General features: G+C 35.5%; 1 protein-coding gene across 6 annotated transcripts in view; it reads left to right on the forward strand.

Moving 5' to 3' along the window:
• Positions 1 to 4730: 4730 nt before the first annotated feature.
• LOC136350531 (latrophilin Cirl-like) overlaps positions 4731 to 13742 on the forward strand; it is a 69714-nt gene continuing 60702 nt past the window's right edge. For all 6 annotated transcript variants that reach the window (XR_010734167.1, XM_066302333.1, XM_066302331.1 and 3 more), the window contains exon 1: positions 4731 to 4871. The gene's annotated coding sequence lies outside the window, so the exon portion shown is untranslated. The remainder of the gene's footprint in view (positions 4872 to 13742) is intronic.

The raw sequence follows: 13742 nt of genomic DNA on the forward strand, positions 1-13742 counted from the left end.
TAAGTGCGCCCATTTTTGACACCCGCATAAGTGCCCGAGAAAACCTTAAAATCCTCCTTATAAAAGTTGAGTCCTGGATTGTTCATTAGATACATTTCCATGAAAAAAATCCTCCGGCATTAAGTGTAAAATGCTGTTAATTTGCCCTTTCACTTTCAATTTGAATTTCTCCCCATTCTGGGTCTAAAATAAGAGCCAGACGTATGAATATGTATTAAAAAGAAATTAATTGGTTAATGCCACGATGTGATGTGTCGAGAGGGGTCTGCATAGTTAAATTGGCGGAAGGGTGAAGTGATTTGCTGTCAGCGCATGGTTTAATCCGGGGGTGATTGGCAATCGAAAAATGATTGCGTCGAACCGATGCAAAAACGATTCCAAAACCATTGCGGACACTTGCTTCTCAGCTATAGCAATTTATTTTAATAAGAGCATTAGAACATATTATAAAGAAACTTGCACGGGGATAAGAGAGATAAGTTTGCTTTCAGCAATAATAGTATATTATTAAACCAGCTTTTTATGATTATTAATCCCTAAGGAAGCCTCTATTCCCTACAGGAGACGTTTACGTCTCGTACCGCAAGCGAGGGTTGCAGCTTTCCCGCAGGAACACGGCTATAAAAAGTGAGTATCATACTATTCGTTGTCCATAGCCACTGCCCAGTATTAACGATAAGGTCTATTGCAGCATAACTAATATTGGTACTTGAAGAGTTAGTCCTGAAATTCTTTAGGTGCTTCTGCGCAATCAACCAACGCAGCGATTGAGATCACGAGTTGTGCGGTATGATGGGGGCGAACAACCTGCTCATACCGCACAACTCACTTGTGGGTAAATTAAATGGTCAGCGGGGTATAAAGGCTTTATATCCCGCACTTCCCTCATTATTTTCTCTAACGTGGCATAACGTTGACTGCATGGCCCTATTCAACTTCAATCAACAAGCTGAATATTGATGTAAAATGCGTATGAAATTGTTATATAAATATTTCATTACAGTTCTGACGATTAAGTTACTTGATAGAGTAGCAACAAAAATAATTTATTTTGTGGCACTTTTACAAAAATGCGTCAATATCCGTTATACAACATTTCCAACAATGTATAATCAACCGTAATCCCTTTTAGCATCGAAGTCAAGGCAAAATGCTAAATTCGAGAGTTATAGGGAGAAGTGTTACGCATAACTTAAAATTATGAGAAGATATGCAAAAGAATTTCAAAAAGTATGGCAATCCTAAACTATGCGTTTTATGTTATGAGATGCTCTCAATATTCGTTTTTGTGCAATTCCTACGATGTACAGCAAACACTCGATAATGTAAACTAATTCAAATAAAGTGTGGTTCACATTACCCAAATAGTTAAATGAAGTTACGTTGGGCGGTATGCGCGTAACAAAATTGACCAATCCTCGCTCCTCAGATGGTTGATCTGAAGGATGACTTGGTGCATTATTTAATGATAACAATACTCTTATGGAAAGCTTCTGTTCTTTTAGCTAATTTTTTACCTATAAATTAAATAATCCTCAAATTATGAATATGTAGATCATTTGTGATTACAAAGTCACAGTCATACCTCAGGCACAAAGTGCTAGTGAAACCATTTCGGGAATATACTGTTAGTGATTCGAGCAGTTTTTGAACAGTTATAATCAACGGGTATATTAAAATTTTTAAATGATTACAGATTTTATACTTTTCCTATTATTTTTCGCTTTATTTTGTCTGTCGCCAAGAACTGCTTCCATCATCGAGCGTACGCATTATTCACATTATCGCACGTTCCACTTGGTCCTATAGTACGAATTTGGAGTTTACATTAACTCAATATTTCTGTTATCGCCTGTTTGCATTTTCGAGCGTCTACTGCATGTGGCAGACCAACCTTAAAAAAAATACTAATTACAGTAACGTATTAACGAAATTAGTTTAGGAATGTCTTTTTTGAGCCCCAGAACACTGATTCCAAAATTCTGAAAGGTTAAGACACAATACAGATTACCGTGGGATCTAGTAGCTCTCGAAATTTTCACATTTTTCGATATAACTCGGAAGCGGTTAATTTTAGACAAAAGTCACTTTACATACTCACCTTAAAATTTAACGAGAAATCTAAAAAATTACAAATAAAACTATGGGGTTCCATTTAAGATAATAGAGTTGATAGTCACTTCCAGTATGACAGCAAGTGCCACTATTTTGAAAATATTTTACTTGGACTCGTAATGGTCGATTCTAGCCTGAAAACAAATTTCATTGGGTTACAATTTTAATGAACGGTTTGCGTGGCTAACTTTGTAAAACTCGATGAAACTTATAAAATAGTTTATGTTAATTAATATTTTTTAACAATTGGCGATACTTTTAAATAATGGTTTTTGAGGTACGAAAAGATTATCTTGTGACCTAATCTCTTTGTAAGCCTATAAGTGCAGAACAGTGCCGAACTTTTAGAAATGTTTCTACGAGAATAGATGTTTTATAACATGGTTTTCTCCACTCCACTTTTAATGAAACAAAATTGCTAGCTGGGTTTAAAATGCGATTTTAATTATTATTATCGGCGAGCTGGAGCTTCACGTATTAATATTAGATATGAGCAACTAACATCAGTACCCGAGAACGGCATAAAGGGGGTGGGTATTGGGTGGCGACGAACGAAGGGAAAATCGAGTCAAGGCAGACGCTTTGCGATTCAACTTGGTGTCGGGAGAGTCAGGAGCTGCTCACAAGGGAATTCCCAAGCAATCTCGGTGTTTAGTTCCCGAGGGGCAAGACTCAATTAAACTTTAAGATGATATGCAAGCGCCCCCTCCCACAGTTCACCTCTAGGGAGAGTAACCATCCTTCTTAGCCCATTTTATATACATGATTTCCTTGGGACCGATATTATTATGGCGAGGTGAAATTTTTAGGTCACGGGACCATTGAGGCATCAGTTTATTTAGACTAGTTCATTCACTACTGTAGTTGACTAACTGTAGTTACAAGATTTTCATTTTTGGTTTATTTCTTCGAAGGAAAACTGGTCGATTTCGAAAGGCATCGAATGGGGCCCTGGCGACCAAAACGTAGAGATAACTGGTCCCCGTGGAATGACTACGGATTGGCCGTAATGCATTGAATTAGACAATAATAGAACAACAGTGGATAGGAACTTTCCGGCAAAACAGAGGACAGGATAAGGATGCTGTTAAACCCTTAAAATCAAATTAAGCCGGCACTATGTTTTAGACCGGATGTAATCAGCAGTTTGTCTAATAATAATGTCAGAAATCGCGCTCATTGTTTCAACGAAACAGACTGAAATAGCCAATTACGAAATTAGCGACGAATTTCTTAATTAAAATTACGTAGTCGTCAAACATTTGTAACAATTAATTTCGGTTTCAAGTTATCATCACATGGCCCAATAAATAAATGTATTAATGCATCAGGCAGGTAGTTCTTTTACAAATACGTGGCCTGAAAGCAGGTGAACGTCCCGATTTCTCACGTTTTCAATGCGAAATATTTAATAAATTCATCACCCCTCCAGTGGAAGCAAATCAAAGTTCTCTCTTAGGACTTGAGAACTCGTATTCATCAGATATATGTGTTAGCATATCGAAGGCCTTCAAGGGAGGTTTTAATGTAGTAAATTTCACCATTAGTCATTTACGAATACCAATTTATCGACAATTTAGGGCCCATTGAATCAATAAAATGGGAGATCCATTTGCTGCCTACGCATATAACTATGGAGCAAAAATCCTATATTTGCAAGATTCTATGTGCAAGTTTTTTATTTAAATTAAACTTTATAATAAAACTGGTGACATGCTTAAAATAGTCAATCCCCGATTAATGGGATATTGACCGTATTTTGGTGTACCGAACATCTCGAGCGCAACCTTACGATAAAAACCCGAACCATTCATTTAATTGCCCCCTTGCTGACGTATAGATAACCGTCTACTGAGAGGGCTGAATTTACATCGTCATCGTAAGATGGCGGTTAGTAGCAGTAAAATGAGTTGTAAGCAACATGGGTACTTCTTGATGGAATTCCTTGGGTTCACAATGCGTGCAGTGAATTTGTTATTTCAAGAGGCATATTGTGAGGCAAAAAACTGTATAGTCAAACGACAAACTAAATAATATATTCAACTATTTTCAGATAGTTATTAATTATGGTGCACAAAAATAAGTTGAAATTATCTGTTACTATTTACCATCAGATTTACGTGGCAGTTTTAAGGCTTGTTCAGCTGTTGTGGGGGCCAAATACAAAGATGGCCTGCGTTTTTCCATCAATTGTTTAACTAAAAACGGTTTTATCTGCAAAAAAGAATCCAAAGGATCTTTATAACAATGAAGCTCTTACATGAAGAAAATGGCTGCTTTGTCAGTTTTAAATTTCCCGGAATGACAATTCGGTGCGCAGTCGTGCAAACCGCTAAAGCACTTCATTGAGAAACCGCTTACCTGAAATGTCGCTGGTATCGTCGTCGTTAGTATGTGTATTGAGTTGTCGAAGTTGGTCTGTGAACCGTACCTGCACTAAACAATTTCAAAACAGATTAATAAAAGATAAAGAAAATTCATTTAATTCTCGTAATTGTTCGTGACGGCAGAATACACACCGGGCGTGCGAAAAACAGTTCAAATCTACGGTTCTTTAGTACTATCTGGCCTCCACTTTCGGTCCCACTTCTTCATGCTGGTATTTACCATATCAAAGATGCATCACGACCAGAACTGGATTTAACGCTATTTCTCGTGGGCACACGTAAAAAGTGCTGTGAAAAACTGTGACCAGTGATGTTTATATTTGCAGATTTTTTCAACTTATGGGGTAAAGTGCTTTAGTACCCTTTAAGGTAAGGTCCTGCATTTTTCATGTCTGGTTGGGTAATTAAGCCATAGGTAGCAACAATTAAACTGCATGTACACGACCCTATAGAAACGATTTCAAGGAACGTTCGAGGGTTTCACGAACAATCCAGAGCGCTAGCTTAAGAGATTTCGTGACTAATATGATGTACCAATATTAAACTCGATTTTGATACCTGCATTCCTTGGCATAGCGGTGATTTCGACCAGTGGCTCAAGGCATCTTACCGCGCGTTCCTCGGTAAAATCGGCCTAAAATAAAATAATTGGCGTCTTACGAACACTTTCTACTGATTTGGCTTTACGAGGCTTATATGTTGAATAGTAACATCTTCATAGCGAACAAAAGATGGTCATTTTCCCATCCAATTGCCCATAAAAGATAATTCCACGTCGCACTGAAATAATAGGTAATACTGAAACAACAGGCACTTAAAAAGTTACTCTATAATATGGCTGTTTAAACTTTCAAATTAGTAGTAAAACATAACGCTGCAGTTTAAGTTTAAAAGCGTCGCATTCTCGTTGTTAAAGGGAGTAAAAGTTCATTTACCTGGGCTTCACAACGAGCAAGGGTAAATAAAAGCGGAACTAATTCTTATTGGGTACGAAACACAACATTTGTGTAAGGGATGCATTAAGGTAATGAATATTAAATATTCATGACAGCAGTACACACGTACAAGAAAACTTCGCAGTTGAAAAATGTTCTCCAGCAACTAGCGCAATTTCTCATAATGCAACCAAAAAAGCGATTAATTCTTGTTACAGTTTCGCCTTAACAAACTGCACCTGCCTATTCACCAAGTGAATAATATCCAAACAATGTTCGGAATACCGCACCATTAATTTTAATCAAATATTATCCTTAAGACAAATAAAAATACAAACCGCTATTAAACGACAAAAGTTTAGTTGTTAGGTCTACATTGCTAAAACATTTACCTGCCTGGATTGTTCAAGTAAATTTAGATTTGATATTTCCGAGAAACGCTATGCAAGCTATCCAATTTAACAAATAAAATTGTTTCGAAGCAGAAATATGAATTCCCATTATCTGTGGAGTGGTGTTCGCTCAATTTCATATTACTTTAGTGCATCGTAATTTGGTTAAGTTTTTTTAACCGTTCCTTTGTAAACTTCATAATCCACATAGAGTGTACTAACTAGAAGGAGTAAAGCGAATGATAAAGTGGTGGTCATTAAAACTTGTAAAAATGCGGTAATGCCACCCTGAAGCATAAAAGTTAGTTGCTGATTGCATGAATCGAGTTTATTGGTGATAATAAACTACACAGTGGTGAATTATAAATAGAGAAATTTTCTGCACTCGAGAACTAAATCGCGCCCTTAAAATTCGCGATCCATTATCACAATCATCAAAAAAGTAATAAAAACGTATATAAATGCCTAACGCCAAATAAATAGGCCCCATTGTGCGCCACTGATCTCATCTATGTATAGGGCATCAAACAAGCTCGTATCACAATTTCACAGATATCAAACAAATTCTAAATAAAATTAATGGGACAATTAATTATCTTCAGCATATACATAAATTACGAATAATGACTTCAATTTATAAGTTTAAATTATAACAATTTCGCTTCACTGCTGTTTGGGAGGTCTTTGGCTTGATACTTATTATTTCTTTCACAAATATCTGAAATAAAACCGTTTAATTTATCATCGCACTAATTGGTGGAATTGAGCAAAGGCAACGGGTACAGTACATAAAACATCGATTTTATACTACAATGAAATGGCATGTTATTCACCTATTCGCAGTGGGGTAATTTGATATATATAGTTGAAACAATGTAATTCGGTTCGACGAAACAGTCGAGTATTTATAGAAAAATCTAGAAAAACAATGTTTCGTGTTCCGTATTTTGGAGGTCTCTCTAAAAGAGTTTAAGAAAAACTCCGAACATTTTAAATAGTCAGTGTTTATACGTAGACTGCAATAAATGTTTCACCAAGTTATATAACTCCAAATAACAGTAGGAAAAATGAAGCTTGTAACCGTTATCCAGAAATAGGTTACATTAATTTATATTATTCAATATTGTCAGCGTCAAATTATCAAAATACGTGTTTCGGAGAGCGATTCTCCTTTTAATAAAATACATATTTAACAATAAAAACCCAATTTCGCTCACTACGGGAATAGAAATTTGACGATAATAGATGACAGGATATACTTGTCATAAAGCAGCTGCCTAAAGTAATTATACCCTAATTTCTACGCCTTAATTTACTGCTTCGCCATAGTGAGAGCGAAGCAGCGAGGTGGAAGTAGCAGCCTGTTGTAGTTGTAATAATTCCCTTAATTTAGTTTACTGGCTAATTTAATTCAATTTTAGCAGATGTAGTAAATATAAATCATTTGTGCTAAACTGTGGGGGCAATCAAGAATCCATATTGGATATGGTAAAAACGTTCCATAGATTTTTGCTTGATTGGTGGCAGAATAAACAGGCAAATGGTGTAAATTTGTGAATACAGTTAAACATTCTGAGGGCACGCTCTTCATAATGGAGAACATTGAAAAATTTTAATGTTTGCTTTTTTTGTTAAGACAATACACAACTGATCGTTCACGAAACTCTTGAATAAACGCCAAATAGCTCGTTCCTATCGTTTCCTGTAAATAAGAGGTCTTCTCATCTTGGTAATATGAACCAATAGAGTAATGTGAGGAGACAGGTTTTCCAGAAAAATTTAATCTCTATATTTGAAAATGCTCTTCGGCTCATCAACGAAGGCAAGAGTGCTTTTAGAACTAAAACATTATATGAACATGGATTGCGTTAACGTTACAAAGGAAATTCTATCATCCTTCATTTCCCAGTTATGTATGGCAAATATTGAAAATGGTTATGAGCGCCATCTCGAATGTTTGCATTTTCAGGTGGCGCAGGACAGAGCTTTAACATTCAGCATATCATTATAATTTAGGGTTTCCTTGATTGATGTTATCAATAGTTGCATAAAGGGTTGGTCTCATCTGCTATCCCGAAATTCTGGATGTTGGAAATGTCGCTCATAATCACCTGGTCGGTTGTAACATGTCGATGTTTTAGTTATGAAGCTGCCTAAAAAAATCAAATATACAGCGTAACGCGATGGTTAAGAGCTGGAACTATGTTGCTTATAAGCCTCATGAATTACTAAGATGAAGTATGATAAATCTGAGGAGTCCTCAGAGGAATTCCCCACCAGTTACAAAAAAAAGGAGTGATACATCCAGGAATAATTGTAAATACCTGTGAAAAGTGGAAACCTCAGTTAGGCAATAGAAAAACATTATCTTAATCATTACTTCAAAGGTAATACAAAATCATTTTTAAAAATACTGTGGTAGCCGAATGACATACCTGCTGTAAATTCAGACCTCTGCTTTTTCTATTTTATACTTTTTCTAGTTTAGTGTCAAGTCTAATGCTATAGAAAATAATGGATTCGACTTAATGATAGTATCATTGACTATACCGTATTTGTTATCTCATTTGACCTGTACCCTTAATTCCAGCATTTTCCGCTAGTGCTTTCCCTCAAATGGGAAATGTGCTTTTGAATCGTCTGTGTATAATATTAAAAGTATCAGAGAAATTAACGTTAAATAAACAATTGATCGAATACTTCTTACATAGTCGACTTAAACGCTATAGTAGTGCACCACTACCCCTGCTTAAAGTTTGTGATGAAATTGTCGACTGCAAATGAGAGAAGGGGCTCCTGTTTTATATGGCTTGCAAGTACTGTTAGAGGAGTTTCCCAGAGTAGCATTCTAGGCCCGTTGCTTTTCACAATTTACGCTGCTGATTTCATCAGTCATATGAGGCACTTGAATTCTCATCAATATGCTGATGACTTGCAGTTGTACTATTCGTGTGATCATAACATTGTTGGGAGCCGGAATTATATATAAATGATGACGCTCGAGTGATCTCAAATATTTATTGTTATTGGACTCATCCTTAATCCTTTTCTGCTGCATGCATGTCGTAGCTTAATTCGGTCTTAAATTCCACTTTGATCGACTGACCTGACAATCCTCAGGTTTCTCCGTGGTCTTGCAAAACAAAACATTCTTAATGCTACACGTTCTAAGTGTCAAAAGCTGTGTTGGCCTTTTAACAAAACCCTTCCCACGATGATAAAGGGTTCCATAGATTTTCATCATACATGACCATCATAACCAATGTTAAACACTAGAACTTATTTAAATGTATATGTATTGTAATATATTCTGTTTCTTTACGAAACTAATTATACGAACCTGTTAACCTGAACAAGCTTGTTGGTGACCTTAAAAAGGGTTATGGCGGTGTCAATGTAAAATATAAAAAATGTGTCAGAACTATCTATGGACAAGCCTCACATAGATGTCAACAAAGCTTTTGTGAGTGTTGAAATTGATTTGTTTTACAAAGCGGCAACGAAGCCATCCAAAGCATATATAATATGAAAAAATAATGCAGGAATAAACCGATTTTCCATATAAAAATATCAACTAATGGATAGAGATTAGAGAGGTTTTTTTAGAAATTAAAGTTGTTCTTGTAATCACCAACGCTCGATGCGCTCAGCGTGATGTATGTAGAAATGGAGCTTTTACAGACGCTTTGAAATCTACTAATCTAGGTGTACGAAAAACTGAACTTAGCGAGCTATGTACACCTTATTAATAATTAGCAAGACCCTAAGAGGAAATGTTGTTAAGTGCAAATGTAAATAATACATTAGCAGTCAGTTTACATTGCGGAAAATTTGTTAACCCTCTTTTCGTGGATTCCGGAGTACCTAAAGTGGGTAATTGTTTAAGGTATGCATTTGCACCACGCCGGTCCTTTATTTATTCAGTGTCGTTAATGCCATTACAGCATTAATTTCCCAAGAAACTCCACACGTATCCAGGTTTACAAAAGATATTAAAATGGCGCTCTAAATTAAAATGGTAAATGGGTGCGAAGATTAAGATTAAATTAATTTAATGGCAATGATATTTTACCATGGATTATTTAATCAGTGCGAAGGATTTTTTCCCGTGTAAGAAATATATGACGCAAAACGCTTGTATTTCAATACTTGCTTGAAAAATGGGAAAACTGAGCAAGGCGTTGTGAGGCATATTCAATTTCCAGGAGTAAGACATCTCCGAAAAAAGCATTCGCTATCGCATCAGAAACAATGTAAAATGTATAAGACAAAAGCTGGGGTGTAGGGAAATGAAAGTAGTGAAAAAATGTTCGTAAGGTATGAGATGTTTTCAGGATAAACGCATAACGTTATCATCTGCGCCACTTCTGCGAATTCTCCATTTGTGGGATTATTTCGGGGAAGGCAACGTATTAAAACATGTTTTTTATATTACAATTTCCATTTGCTGATTGGAGTAAAATTCACTTAAGTCAAGTTACACGGCCGCTATTCGACATCAAGTTAAGGCGTCCAACCCATCGAATGATCTCTCCGAGGAGGACAGACCCATTAAACCATTACAGTAAAAAGTCGAAAGCAGATATACGACACTAAATCTTGAAAAAATGTTAATCTGTTTATGATAGTGAGCTGTACTCCGAACATGCTAACAGCATTAAGCTATCTCGAAGTCCATTAGTCAAAAATGGTTGAATACCTACTTGAGTTTTTCATTCCCCTCTTGGGTTATCTGAGTATCTGCTTTTTTATTCCGATACCTTGGACTTTGTGTTGTCTTCTTGTTTAATTGTGCTTAAAATGAAGTTGTTTATGACTGGCCACTTTTGAAAATGTATGAATTAATATACTTTTGAGGCTGAAGAATCACAATAGTACTTTTCAAACAAGTAAATCATCCTAACAAAGGCCACCAAGTACCATTACCGATCCTAAGAAATAATTTGTCTGGCGAGTGTAAAATTCTTACAAGAACTAACCTACAAAAAAACCTAAAAGTTGTAACCATTTTCTTTTCTAGTATTACTGTAGGAATGGACCAGGATGTAATTGATTTTAATGCCTATCGGGCGTTGAATTTTTCAAAGAGTGATCGATAGTTGATATATTATTTCAGGGCCATACGAAGAGTCTTAAAGAAGCCAAGATACAAGCAGCAATGTTTACAGATCGTACCTAACTATGAAAACTCTTCAATTAGAAGGATTGCATACAGGGTGTTATTGAATGAGTGCCTGATATTGCATAGGACGATTTTTCTAGTAGTTTTAAGATGGAAGATTCTTATAAACATGTGTTCTCGCTCATTTAGTTTTCAAGGCTCAGATTATCAAAATCGAAAAAATAAATAACATATTCTTTAATATCTTTCGATCTCTACCAGTTAATTTAAGAAGTCTCGTATCCGCTGATTTTTTGGGATGAGAAATTCAAATTTTTCAGATTTAATTGTATCTTCTAGTGGGCGCCACAAGCGAGCATTATGATTCTTTTAATCTCAGAAATAGGATAATAGAATCATGTTAAATGATTCGACAACCTCCTAGAATTTTTCAGAGTTCGCTATTCAACGAAAAGGATATTAAATGCATGCATTACACAAGGAGGACATTTCCAACGCTCATTGTAATTATTATTATTTATCTAGCCATATTTCGCAATAAAAAAGAAAGATTATTATCATTACAAAAAATTTTATACTCTTTTGACTAAAAACTAATACTATTTAATTTTTGAAGTGTTATTTCCTTGTTTCTGCGGATAAAAAGTAAAATAATCAATTATTTTAGTACTTTTGGATAATTAGCGTCCTAATGGTTAGTTGTGGCACCTTCTAGAAAATACAACTAAATCGTCAATAAATTTGAACTTATCATTCCAAAAAACCACCAGATACAAAATTTCGTAGTGTGCTGGAACAGATCAAAAGATTTAAAAAAATATATGGGATTTATTTTTTCAACTTTGATGCCCCGTATCTTGTAAATTACACAAGTTAAAAGACATATTTATAAGAACTTTCCGTCTTAACACTACTTGAAAAATTATCCTGTGCAATATCGGACTCTTATTTAGTAAAACCATGTGTTATCATTTTCTTAAGCCTAACCTTGCAGTTTAATTCAATTTGAAACACGCTTTCTAAGAAATAGATTATTTAGCACCGTGCAGTTTATATTTTTAGCCAAGGTGACGCTACTGTTTTTTGAAATATAACATTAAGTATTTGTTGTATTTACAAAGTGAAGTTGCCATAATTTATGATATTTTGATAGCTTTTTCTGCTTTTATTTTTCAGCATACATTGACTTGTAGCTGCATAAGTTGCCTTTATAATATGCTGACAATATACAAGGTGGAACAATACATACCAAATTTTGTTTTTAGTATTGTATTTTTTAACTTGACAGATAGGCCTACATAGCGTCATCCATGTGGTCGATTTTGTCTATCCAAATTAAAGAGGCAAAATGATGAATTAGAATCCCTGATAAGGTAATTCCATAAAAGAAACATCATGGGTGACCTTTTACATTTGTTTGTAATATAAAAAAAAAACATTGCTTAATATTGAAATTTGACGTTTTTGAGCACTTACAGTGAAAAAACTTCCCTGAAATTTTAATTGATTTATTCGAGAATTTGGCCGTCTCGGTATGTACATACTCGTTTCTCAGAAACGAATACCATAATCGATATCGAATAATCTTAGGAAGGTAATTTCATCGGTAACTCAATGTACCTAATACGTCGTTATCAAGCAAAAACAACTTCCTTGTCATTACCTTGCTAAGGCTTAGGCATCTTTCGGAACAAACCGCGAAATTAGTTCTTAGGCGGTTTTCTGGTATTTCCATAAAGTTTTCCTCCTGATGATGATACCGATGCAGAATGGCGGCTTTGGTAGTAACGACGTCCTAACATTATCCTCTAATGACGGTTATTCGCGAGTTATAGCGTTCCTACTAGTGAAGTATCGACTCCAGGCAAGTGTTCTCGAAAAAAATTGCTTCATTTAACATTTTAATTGAGTACGTAACAGGCGAACGAAATGTATCAGTACCACTCGTGCTTGTGCAGTAGCAGTCCCTGCCTATAATTTAATTATAATAATGAGCAGGTGATAGTATTTAATTACTTTTAGGTAAGAATTGTTATTCATAAATTATAATGTTTGGATTGTTCGGTCACTTTCGGACGTTCAACTCCGCATTTAAGTCGTTCCGACCAGGTCACTCTGGGTATATACAGATGCAAGGCCGTATAAACCGATTTCTTTCTCTTCTTCTTCTTCGCGCCGTATCTTCTTGTGCCGTTTTGCCGAAACAGGCAATTTCGAACGGATCCACTGCAACGGCTGGTGAAGATATCGGAGTGAGTGGACTAATTTCAAAGAAAGGTGGTGACCCTTCGCGGCTACACAAAAAAAATACTGAAGGTTATCCTAAAATTATTATCTGCTGTTTCTAACCTCCGCATGGACTTCTCTGACGAAGTGATAAATAAATGCGTATTAAATCAAAGACAAATTTAATCCGAAAATCTCTCTTTAAAATTTTTGGGTCCGCTGTTACACCCGAACAGCCCGAGAAATCTCAACATCTGGGCACCACTTTTGTTTCCCTTCATAAGAAGTCATATTGTAAGGTAAGAGAAACCAGTTAAATGTAAATCCGACATAAAAAGAATATTTCCAGCTGAGATGTTTTGTTGGGCGTCTGGGGTTTCGATAATGTATTCTTAACGTAAATCCCTTCCTTATCTTTTGTTAGTTTTTCTAAGGTTTTTGAAACCGAGAAAGAATGGTATAATTTCAGGAAAAACACAAGGAGAGCTTTTCCACTTTCAACGACAGAGAAATGCCACATGTTCCTCGAACAAAAAGGAAATTTACATAAGAGTATGTTCTTCAT

Source organism: Euwallacea fornicatus, chromosome 3 (genome assembly GCF_040115645.1).
Source record: "Euwallacea fornicatus isolate EFF26 chromosome 3, ASM4011564v1, whole genome shotgun sequence".
NCBI lineage: Eukaryota > Metazoa > Arthropoda > Insecta > Coleoptera > Curculionidae > Euwallacea > Euwallacea fornicatus.